Below are 12,394 nucleotides of genomic sequence, written 5' to 3'. Positions count from 1 at the left end.
GTTTTCAAATGGAAAAATTGAAGTCATAAGAATTAAATTATTTGCCTAAATTCATACAACTAATTACTGGTGTCACAGATTCAACCCTAACTAGGCCTGGTTATAATAGCTATGCTCTTTCCACTACATCATAGTCCCAGAAAAAAACCCTGAAACTCCTCTATGCTTTATAATTATCTGCAACCATAAGGTTAAGTCCTTACATGGAATGAGTACTCAATTAACATTTGTTGAATGGGCAAAAAGGAAGGAAGATTCATATGTCTTCTCTCTGTCCCATTCCTGCAACAACTAGCCTCTTGTGTGACACAGAGCATTTCTGTATTATTTTTATAATGAAGGCTACCTCAAGGACATGTCTATTTCTTTACCATCTTATCTTCTTTCACAGAATGCCATTTCCAGTCACAGGGTAAATCAAGATCCAAAATACAAATAGGAATCAGAACCTTAGAAAGATGCCATCAGCGAGGTCCAGCTACTATTCTGTTATAATTAAATGTAAAACTTGAAAAAGGACACCACATGATCCTGTAAGTGACATATTGTTGTTTATGTTAATATTTTGGGATATTTGTAACTACTACATTAATTTCTAGAAAGTATTAGCTACTTATAAACAGTCGAATCTCTTTCAAATATTATTGTTGAGGGTAAGAGAGAAGGGAAGCAAAACAGGATTTATGACTATAACAACCCGGACATTTTCAAGAAATCCATCTACAAACAATGCACATTTTTGTCAGAACACTCAATAACAATGTTTCACAAGTCAACTTTTGTATCCCTAGAAGGTATGGTAGGCTGATTCACATCCAGATCAAAGACACTGGATTCATAGTTCCTTTTTTTAAACTTACTCAAAAACATCTATTTTCTGGCTAAGATCCACCAGTTTCTTAGGCCTCTTTACTTTTTCTTCACTTCTAACAGCTTGCTTTCCTTTCAGGAAAATATTTTACAAAGAAACAATATATTATCACTATCCAGAGCTATAATATAGAACAACCCAAGATGTGGACATTGGACAGTTAGCTAGGATCATGCACATCTTAGGGTCTCACTTCCAATAATAGGAATTCATTTCAGCAAAACCGCAAATATTACAACATGGACCTTTAGAGTCACTCTCAAATAATTAAAACTAACGTTAAATCCAGGACTGCTAATTGTTCACTGTATTTAAACACCATTGTATTCATTTCAGGTTTAGCATAAGAAAGACCTAAATGCAAATCCTGGGTCTCCTTGGATGAATGATGTGACCTGAAATTGGTTCCAGATCATAAAAAGAAAACATCAACACGCTATCCAATTTATAGGGTTAAAAACAAAAAAATGTACAAAAAGTGTCTAGAACTTTTAATAAACACCAAACAAGTATTAATGCCCTTCTCCCATAACGATATCTGAATCCACATAATTTACTAAAAAACTTTTACAACCTGACCAGTGTCGTTTAGTGATTGAGAGTCGACCTATTAACCAGGAGGTCACCTTTGGATTCCTGGTCAGGACACAAGCCCAGGTTGCAGGCTCTATCCCCAGGGGAGGGGAGGGGATGCAGGAGGCAGCCAATCAATGATTCTTTCTCATCACTGATGTTTCTCTCTCTCTGTCCCTCTCCCTTCCTCTCTGAAGTCAATAAAAATATATATTAAAAAACTTTTACAGACAGAAACTATTTCTACTGTGGAGGTTAAAATATTGAGGAGGGGTGAAAAAAAGGAATATACAAACACAAATAATAACACAAATTTAATACATTATATATATATTAGTAAGAAAAAAATCAGCCTCATGCTTTGTAAAAAGTTCCTATTATATATAAATCTAGATAAAGATCCATATAGTTTGAGGAGAAACCAAGATGGCGGCATAGGTAAACACCGGAGTTTGCTGCCTCGAACAACCACTTCAAAAATACAACTAAAAGACGGAACGGACATCACCCAGAACCACAGGAAGGCTGGCTGAGGAGAGACTCTTCAACTAGAAGGAAAAACAACAGCATTACGAGGCTTAGAGGAGGCGCAGTGTGGAAAATTTAAAGGTATGGTGGTGCGGCGGTGCGCGCGCAAAGTGGGCTGGTGGCTGAGGGCGCGGTTGTAGTTTTCAATCAGGAGCGAGTCTCAGACTCTGGGCTACAGATCCGGGCGAGTCTCTAGGGACCCTGACTCAAACGGGAGAAGCGGGACTGTCTGGCTACGGTCCCTCCGAGGTTTGCAGCGGTTGCGGGGACAGAGAGGCAGAGCCCCTGGAGATGGACTGAGAGCAGCCATAGCTGCTCCCTCCCCCCGCCCTGTTGAGCCCGCCCCGCCCAAGCCCTGCGCAGAGCCATTTGCCGATCGCCTCAGGCAAAGGCTGGACTAGCGCCTCCCCAGAGGACTGAAGTTTTCCACACAGCTGATTCCTACAGCCAGTCGGCCTGATGGTCAAATCCCTCTAGTGTTAACTACAACAATTAAGGCTTGGCTAGAACAAGACTGCGCACAAAGACCACAAGGGGGTGCACCAAGAAAGCATAAAAGATGCGGAGACAAAAAAACATGACAGAAATGGAGGATATGGAGCTAAGAATCGCAATTTTGAGGGCTTGCTATAAACTTGAGCAGAGCCTCACGAAAACTAATGAGACTCTCGATGCTACGATAAAGAAATTAGAAAGTAAGCATACACGGACTGAAATAAAGAATATTATACCCAATAGCAGACCAGAGGAGCACAAGAATCAAACCAAAGATTTGACAAAAAACACCCAACTGGAAAAGCAAAATGAAAAAAGAATCCGAAAGTGTAAAGATAGAGTAAGGAGCCTCTGGGACAGTTTCAAGCGTACCAACATCAGAATAATAGGGGTGCCAGAAGATGAAAGACGGCAAGATATTGAAAACCTATTTGAAGAAATAATGGCAGAAAACTTCCCCCACCTGGTGAAAGAAATGGACTTACAGGTCCAAGAAGCGCAAAGAACCCCAAACAAAAGGAATCCAAAGAGGACCACACCAAGACATATCATAATTAAAATGCCAAGAGCAAAAGACAAAGAGAGAATCTTACAAGCAGCAAGAGAAAGAGACTCAATTACCTACAATGGAATACCCATACAACTGTCAGCTGATTTCTCAACAGAAACGTTGCAGGCCAGAAGGGAATGGCAAGAAATATTCAAAGTGCTGAATACCAAGAACCTACAACCAAGATTACTTTATCCAGCAAAGCTATCATTCAGAATTGAAGGTCAGATAAAGAGCTTCACAGACAAGGAAAAGCTAAAGGAGTTCATCACCACTAAACCAGTATTATACGAAATACTGAAAGGTATCCTTTAAGAAGAGGAAGAAGAAAAAGGTAAAGATACAAATTGTGAACAACAAACATGCATCTATCAACAAGTGAATCTAAGAATCAAGTGAATAAATAATCTGATGTACAGAATGAACTGGTGATTATAATGAATCAGGGACATAGAAAGGGAATGGACTGACTATTCTTGGGGGGGGAAGGGAAATGGGAGATTCGGGAAGAGACTGGACAAAAATCGTGCACCTATGGATGAGGACAGTGGGTAGGGAGTGAGGGCGGAGGGTGGGGCGGGAACTGGAAGGAGGGGAGTTATGGGGGGGGGGGAGAGGAACAAATGTAATCTGAACAATAAAAATTTAATAAATAAATAAATAAATAAATACATAAAAAGATCCATATAGTTTTCCAACATAACTATTTATAAATAATTGGGATAGTGATCTAACTAGTTGTCATTAATTATCTGAGTCAATTGCATTGCTTAGATCCCTTTAATTATTCCACTACTGTAAATGTACTCAATACATAGAAAGTAAAGAGGCTTGCTAAAGTGATGATACTGAACCAGATATATGTTTAGAGTAAATTCAGAATGGATGTTAAATGTGACAGTGATTGGATCTGTGTCATTAGAAAGTCCACCATACAACAGAGACTCCATAGTTAAGCAAAAAAAGTAATGCTTGAAAATGTTTCCTTTGATTTCAAGCAAAGCAGAATTTGCAAAACCTTAGTGAAATGATGATTAACCTGCATAAGAGTGTATAGAAAGCATGTGATTCTGAAGGAAATATAATTCAAGAGAAAGGACACTGTGTAAAGCTTTTCATGTAGCTGTTAGGATGGCTACCGACCCAATTGTCACCAAAACTGAATATTGGCAGAAGACTCAAATTTCTCTTTGTATCATGTGAAATTAACAAAAGAGCCCCACCAACTGACTAGAAAAACTTGGGAAATCCCACCAAGCTAAGCATTCAGAGAGCAAGAAGGGGCACAAACAGAAGTCTCCATCTCCAAGGAGACGACAAACCCAAGAAACAGCAACAAGCATTACAGTGATCAAGGACTAACTCTTGGACTTTGAGATTATACTAGAATTACTCTTGTTCTGCAAACCCAGGGACACAAGAGTCAGGAATAAGAGCCTTTCCATGTGTCCTACAGATGTAATGCTAAGCCATCAGCCTTCATTTCAGAAGTAAAATATGGTTTAATAACTTTAATGACTCGAGTCCTATTATAAAATTGTTAAGGATCTGAAGGCCTCAGTTAAAATTTTCAATTCAATTTTACCGTATTTTATAAAGCTAGCTATATCTGAGAACCATAGAACTTTCGAGAAATGCCACTTGCTAATGTTAAGGATATAATGAACATTGTTCTTATAAGTCTTCATTTCTAACTGAATATTATACATACTACATCCACACAGGATGAGCTATTTTGAAGCAACCTCCTTCACAGCGATGTAATTTTAAAGATACTTTTCTGACTGAGCCAATGTAAAAAGCATTTTTATATACTAAATGCCTAAAATATGAGTATTCTAGTATTCAGTTTTTCCTTCTCCTAAAACTACTTGTCCCACTATGGAAATTTTTTTTCTGCAAATAAAATAATTTATATAGAAAGCTAATTTCAATTTTTCTACAGTAACTAGTGTTATTTTATTTACAATAAAGACCATAATGCTGTGACTCAAATGTTTAAATGTTTGTTATCGGTTACTCTGATTTTGAAATGTAAGACTCTTCATTATCAATTAACACAAATTTAGCAATCTTTTCTTCTACAGCAGTGGTTCTCAACCTTCCTAATGCCGCGACCCTTTAATACAGTTCCTCATGTTGTGGTGACCCCCAACCATAAAATTATTTTCATTGCTACTTCATAACTGTAATCTTGCTACTGTTATGAATCATAATGTAAATATCTGATATGCAGGATGTATTTTCATTGTTACAAATTGAACATAATTAAAGCATAGTGATTAATCACAAAAACAATATGTAATTATATATGTGTTTTCCAATGGTCTTAGGCGACCCCTGTGAAAGGGCCGTTCAACCCCCAAAGGGGTCTCGACCCACAGGTTGAGAACCGCTGTTTTACAGCATTACAATACTGATTTTATAAAGTGAAGAGGCTTGCATTTAGATGTATAACTTGGATGTCAGCTGTAGTACTGTAAGGTATTTCTCAAGGGTTACGAATAATAGTTACACACTTTTTTTAATGACTCACTTTCCTCAATAAATCAGAGAAGATTCAAGTTTATCCCAACAATGACATCATTTTCAGTCACTTGTATCCTGGTATGCTTTCTTAAGCAGAAGAGAACAAAATAGAATTACAGAGCATGGCAGGGAACTGCACATTATTGTAAGTCACACATGTAAATATATTGTACGGGATGGGAAAAAATATTGACAATCACTGACTTAGATGACAAAACCTTTGTTTTACTGCTGGATGAGGCAATAAGGACTATCAGGTTCAACTCCTAACTCTTCACTCAGTTCAGTCCTTGCTTCACAACATCCAATAACTACAGGCTGGACTGAGCATTTAAATTGCATGTGTTTTTGAGAATTAAAACCCGAGGCTCATAGAAAACACATTTTGACATAGAGATATTTATAAAATATTGCTCCTTAAAAAATAATCATACATTAGCAAGAGGCAGAAGACACTCAACTAAGAGTTTTATGTAATTACATTTGAAAATACAGTTTAAGTTTTAAACAGGTTAAGTAAATGTGGTTTAAGGTGGGGGGAACACTAGAGATTTAAGAAAGTAATAGTTTTTCAGTACCCACTTTTAAGCAAATATTTGTAGTTTAAATGAAAGGAATTTTGGGAAACCATCCAACAATAGATGATAATCTAAGGTGAAAGAAAAATAATTCAGGAATTTAGACAAACTAGACATATTTTGAGGTAAACAGCATTTAAATTTCTGACTACCCTACTGGAATAGAATAATTGAAGAACTATAAAAGAACAGCTAATCAGAGATATTTCTAATTATTTGCTCCTCAGTATGAATGCAAATGTCATTCAATTTAAGTGAACATAATATACTTATTTTCATTTTCTATGTCTAAATTTAGGGGCTTTTAGGATGCTAGAATAAATACAGTAATACTAGGAGAGATAAAATTAAAGTTATAATGTATAGAACCTACATAACATGGAACTTCCTAAATTCAGACATTTTACTCTCATTTCTTCTTCATTAAATAACCTTGTGAGGCAATTTAATCATCCCAGTTTTATTGATGAGAAAACTGGTTTAAAGAGATTAAATAACTTCCCCCAAATACCACAAAATAAATTCCTGATTTCTGACGGAAACCCAGATTATCTGGCTCCCAAAAAAATGAATCTTGCCCTGGCCAGTGTTGCTCAGTGGTTAGATTGTCTGCCTGCAGATTGAAGGGTCATGGTTCAATTCCCTGTCAAGGGCATGTACTTGGGTTGCAAGTTCAATCCCTGGCTCATCCCTGTGTCAATGTTTCTCTCCCTCTTCCTCCCTCTCCTTTCTCCCTCTCCCTCCTCTCCCTCTCCCTCTCTCTCTCTCTCTCTCTCTCTGTCTCTCCTTGCCTTCCTCCCTCCCTCCCTGCCTTCCACTCTGTGAAAATCATCTGGGTGAGAATTAACAAAAAAATATATAATGAATATTCTTTCACTGTACACACTGTACGCTGTCACCTAGCAAAAAACACCTACTTTAAAATTGTCTTTTAATTAAAATCTTCTAAAGGAGGAGACAATGTCAAGTTTATAGTAAGTGGTGATGATGTATAGACTAAAAATTAGTCATGCTTTAATAAGTGTATATGAATGTTTGGGAAATAATTCTAAATCATGCGTGACAATTAAATTTTTAAAAGCTGAATATACAATATCCCAAAAGTGAAGAAATCTGAAAATTTTTATAGAAAGGCACTAAATAAACTTCATCTTACCTAGATATTTTAACTTTTTTTACCTAGATATTTTGAATTCCAAAGAAAAAACTCCAGAGGCCCCATGCTGTGTCAGCCATAAAATAATTTCATACAGGTAACTAGGATTATATTTATATTTATGAAATAAGGAGATCATTGCTTGGGTCGAATTCTTTTGTTCTAACTCCAATATGTCTTGTATTTATTCCTTTCCAGTTTCCTTCCAGATCTTGGAGCCTTCTTCTAATTTAGGGTAACTGAGTCTCAAGTTCAGGAAGTCTTACAAATTTAGATGCAAGTGCAGATATACTGCAATGAAAACCGTAAAATTGCAATGGTAGATAGTATTAGAAAAAAAAAAAAATGAAAAGTTTCAGTTATTTTCCAACACATTAACTATGGTGGAATTATCAGTGACTTTCTTTTCTATAGTTTTACTAAGTTTATTTTAAAGCATTTAACTTTTATAATCCTATCTAATAAAAGGGTAATATGCAAATTAACCATCACTCCATCACAAGGATGGCAGCGCCTATAGCCACAAGATGGTGGCACGCAGTCCCGTCAGCCCCGCCGGAGTCCCCCAGTCCTGGGGAAGAAGCCACTGAGAGCGGGCAGCATGAGCGGCCCAGCGGAATGCTTGCTTTGTTGCCGCAGCGATGAGGCAAGCATTCCGCCTTGGCCACGGAGGGCCTCTGGACAGCAGGCGCGGAGTGGCTGGGGTGGGATGCTTGCGTCATCACCACGGCGACAAGGCAAGGGACCTGCCCCGGCCGTGGAGGGCCTCTGGGCTGCAGAGAGCCTCTGGGCAGCGGGTGTGGAGTGGCCAGGCCCTGCAGAGAACAGAGAATCACGGGGAATGGGCCTAAGCCATCAGGGCTCCCAGATTGGAGAGGGCTCCCCTGAGGGCTCCCAGATTGGAGAGGGTGCAGGTCAGGCTGAGGGACCCACCCCCCGTGCATGAATTTCGTGCACTGGACCTCTAGTAAAAATTAAAAAGGAAGAAGAAACGGAAAAACAGAAGTCGGGGGGAGGGGGGAGGGGGAACCTAGAGATTGATTTAAAAAATATCTAAGAATCTTATTCTTTCCAAAGTTCCAAAACTATGACCTGCTTATTCCCTTTAATCCCTCAGCAATATGGTAAAATATACACACATAAATATATCAAAGACAAGTGAGATATTTAAAAAATGAATTAATCCAAAGATCTATAAATTCTATAACTCTTAATTGCAATAGTTGAGAAATTAGTTATGAAAATGATGTAAGTATGAAAAATGATTCTGGGGTCAACTAAAACTAGTAAACAGGATTTAAATGCTTAAAAGAGTAAACAGGACTTAAATATTTAAAAAGAGTCCATTACAAAAATACATTCTTATTCCAAAACCACATATTTAGATTGATCCAATTTATTAAGTACGTTACCAATGCATTGCATAATTCATAGCCCCTTGGACCTGTCTTCAAAAAAAGATGCTTATTTAAAAATCAAGTACAAAACTAGAATCTATTAACATGGGAGTCCAATTTTAGAACAAAACTTATTTGTGTAACAAGTTCACTAGATACTCACTTTTTCTGATTACCAAAATGCAATTTACTCATCTGGGCCTTGTTTTACAAAGATGATGACTTCTTACTCACAAGCACACTTTATAACAGTCTCATGGAATTAAACTGCTATAGGTTTTATAAACACTACTTCCATCTACAAATAGAAATAAGTACCTTACAATATTTTGGAATGATACATAGTTATGCTGGTTTTCTAACTTGATCACATCAGTTCCTCTGTTCCTTATATTTATTATGTAACAACTGTCTTAAAAATGTTATTGCTGTGTAGGTAGTTACTGAACAATTCAAGTTTTCTGCGACTGGAGGAAAGAAAATGGCAAGTTTGAAATGGTCCCAGACCAGAGTTATAGTTACCTAACAGTTGAAGATGATCTGAAAGTCAATTTTCTACCAAAAGCCTAAACTGTTTCTTCCAAACTACTGACAACAACCTTTGAAGTAGGACAGAAGCTGCATTAACTGGCCCCTAAATAACTGTACATGGTATATGTTTTATGCTGCCAACCATCCCTGTGGAGGAGAAACAGATCTTCAACAAAGGCAGAAAATTATTCCTGGATTACAAGATATACCCAGCCTTCCTTCGCATTAACTGGCAAACTTGTGGCTCTTCGTAAATGTCTCTCTTAATACCACATGGATGAACCAAGGCTACAACACTGAGGTAGTGAAATTATACTTTGCAGTATTTTGTTGTTTTTAATCCTATTCCCATTCCATAGGTTGAAAAGCATTTTCTAGTCTTTAATCACTAAAGTAGTTTTGGTCTATTCTTGTTGATTTTTACTTTATACTTTCGTATACAGTGACTCCATTTGCGAACTTTATTATCTTAAAATACCTGGAGGAAAATGGTATACTACCCCCTTAGAGCCCTTGATGCCAGAGTGACAGTGAGACCACTATGATTATATGCAGCCTCTTACCAATTAAGATGGAGCCTTCTTTTAAGCGTAAGGTGAACGAATATCAAAGGCTACAAGCCTTAATACATTTTTAGATTTGGGGTTGCACAGCACTGGATAACGTAACTAATGTGCAAAGTAAAAAGCGACAACTCCACAGTTAACTCCTTATCGTTTGTGCATGATGTACCCCAGCCAGGAGGCACCAATACCAACCCAAACAGTGTGTTTAAGAAAAGTTGCTACTAAGGGAAACGCCAACGGCAGGAAGCTGACCCAAAGGTGCCTCCCAACACTCCTCACCCCGAAATGGCAAGGAGAGAACCGTGCAAAACCGCCCCGGCTGCAGCGGCTTCACACTTAATAAATTTTCTCTTGGCTGGCTCTTTGGAGTCCCCTCGGGCCCAGAAAGGACCAGGGACCCGACAGGACCTGAGATGGAAGGTAAGGGGTAAAGGTAGGCGGAGAGGAAGCTGACCTGCGGGAGAAGAGCGGGGCTCGGGCTGCAGCGGGGAGGGGTGGGGGGTTGTCAAGGGCGATGCAGGGGCCCCAGCGGTAGGAATTGGGGAGCACCTCGGGGTCCAGGTGGCCGCCACAGCTGGGGGGCCGCGCCAGGGGAGAAGCTATCCGAGAAAGGGGATGCGGGCGTGATGGGCGGTGCCGACCGTCCCCCCGCCACCTCCCCACTCCCCGCAGACCCCCGACCCGGCGATGGGGCGGGGCCGTGGCGCCCGCCTCAGCCTTAACGCGCCGGCACCCGCCCCCTCAGGCTCCGGTCCCCGGAGGGTGGGAGGGGCGGGCCTCGCGGGGCCCGGTGGGCAGCGCGGCCCAAAACCCGAAGCAGGAATGCTGCGCCGCGGGCGCCGGACGGGCGGGAGACCCCGCAGCTCGGGGCGGGAGGGTGGGGGTGGCTGAGGGCGTAGGAAGAGCATTCGGCGCAGCCGCCGCAGCCCGGACAGAGTCCCCGGCACCCTTCTGCGGACAGGAGTGTAGCCCCCGCTCTCCGCCGGCTTCCCTCCGCTTCCCCCCTCCCCCGGCGTTGCCCCGGGCAACAGCGCCCGCCGCCCGCCGCGCGAAACTCACTTACCTAGAACCTGACAAGCAGGAGCCCCTCAGACCCGGGAGCCAGTCACCACCCCGCGTCACGGGGCCGCCGCAGCCAATGGGCGCCGCTGTCACAAGTCTCTACGGCCAATCCAGCTGCGCTCCGGTCTCGGGGCACCTCGAGGCCCCAGCCAATGGGCACGAGCGGAAGGCGGCGCTACCGGCCGGCCCCCAGCCCCCTCCTCCACCACCTCCCTGGAGGCGGGGCGCGGCCGATTGGCCCGGGCCCCGGAGGGTGGGACTCGGGCTCCCGGCCGGGCGGGCGTGCGCGGACCCGGGCGGCGGGCGCGGCCAGGGGGGGTGCGTGGGGCGCGGCCGCCGCCCTCGGGACCCGCTCCCCGGCTCGGGTGGGGTCCCGAAGTCCTCCTGTTTGCGCGGCTCCCTCGGGTCCTGCAGCCCGCTCCTCCAGCGGGTGCCCCGGGCTGGCGGGTGGGAGCGAGGGCGGGATGCGCCCGAGGCGGACGGCGGCGTCACAGGAAACTTTGGGAGACTCGCCGGGCCCTGCCGGGAAGTGGCCAGGCCGGGAGTGATAAGCTGGGGCCGCCTGCGAGGGACTACCCCGCCGATCGCCGCCGGAAAGGAATTCGGAGGGTGGGGGCGGAGGCGTGATTGAAATGCTCCGCGTGCCCGCGGGGCACTGGCGATCCCCGGGGCTGCTTTGGGATCGCGGACCCCGACCCCTAACTGCGCACTCGTCACCTTCAGGATCGGTCCCTTTTTGCTGTACGTTTAGCTGCCATCAGTTGTAACTTTAGAATGGTTTTCAGCCTCAAAGGAGTCAATTCCTTGAAGGCAGGAACTGGGTCTTTCTCACCCCTGAACTCCCGGCGCCTGAGACTCCTAAGAAAAGGCGACAGCCTCGATGCTAGAATTGGGATAGATGCTGTTCAAGAGCGTCCTATGGGTGGTCCTTACAGTGAAAGTTCTTACCTCTTTGAGAGACTAGAATGAGTGAAGGACCCAAATTGGTTTGTTCTTCCAGCGAGACTGCAGCGTCCTCCCCCAAAAGAATTTAGTAGAAAATGAGTAACGTGAGCTAAGAAAGATAACTAGGTGCTCTGTTAACAGCATGATCGGTATTAGTCACTATTCAAGGGTGTGTTCCCGTAACCGACTTTTTAAGGCATTGTATCATGTACTTGGGTTGAACCACATTCTTTGCCTGGAGCGAATCTAACTTCAATCAACCTCACCTCCACACTACACCCCTTTAAAAAATGTACGTGGGAGCCAAAGAAGAGGGGTGACTATTTTTTTCTAAACAGGGTTATTTATTTGACCATAATGAAAGCCCTATCCATAGAAGAATATCAATTTTAAATCAGACTTTTCTTATCTACCGTTTCCAAGTCAAAGAACCCAAAACATGTAAAGACAAATTTTAAAATAAGAGACTTAATTTTCCCATTGAAAATGGAGGAAGAGATTTCCCTTCTCAGATAATTTACTTTAGAAAACTTCTAATTGTTGAGTACTTTTTAGTCTCTGAAGTGAAAATAAATCTTTTTTTACATATATTTTTATTGATTTCAGAGGGGGG

The 12,394-nt window shown here is 42.1% G+C and overlaps 1 protein-coding gene across 6 annotated transcripts in view; it reads right to left on the bottom strand.

The window, feature by feature from the left end:
* FER (FER tyrosine kinase) overlaps nt 1-11,837 on the bottom strand; it is a 308,974-nt gene extending 297,137 nt beyond the window's left edge. For 5 of the 6 annotated variants that reach the window (XR_011471215.1, XM_070412422.1, XM_070412425.1 and 2 more), the window contains exon 1: nt 10,838-10,888. The gene's annotated coding sequence lies outside the window, so the exon portion shown is untranslated. Of the gene's footprint in view, nt 1-10,837; nt 10,889-11,784 lie in introns of those variants that run through there. The other variant, XM_070412423.1, reaches the window with a different exon arrangement.
* Nucleotides 11,838-12,394: the final 557 nt, after the last annotated feature.

The sequence above is a fragment of the Myotis yumanensis genome, unplaced genomic scaffold (assembly GCF_028538775.1).
Source record: "Myotis yumanensis isolate MYYU_CA2020_CCGP unplaced genomic scaffold, mMyoYum1.0.hap1 SCAF_4, whole genome shotgun sequence".
Lineage (NCBI taxonomy): Eukaryota > Metazoa > Chordata > Mammalia > Chiroptera > Vespertilionidae > Myotis > Myotis yumanensis.
The sequence above is the reverse complement of the archived record's forward strand: the minus strand, read 5'-3'. Positions and strand labels throughout refer to the sequence as shown.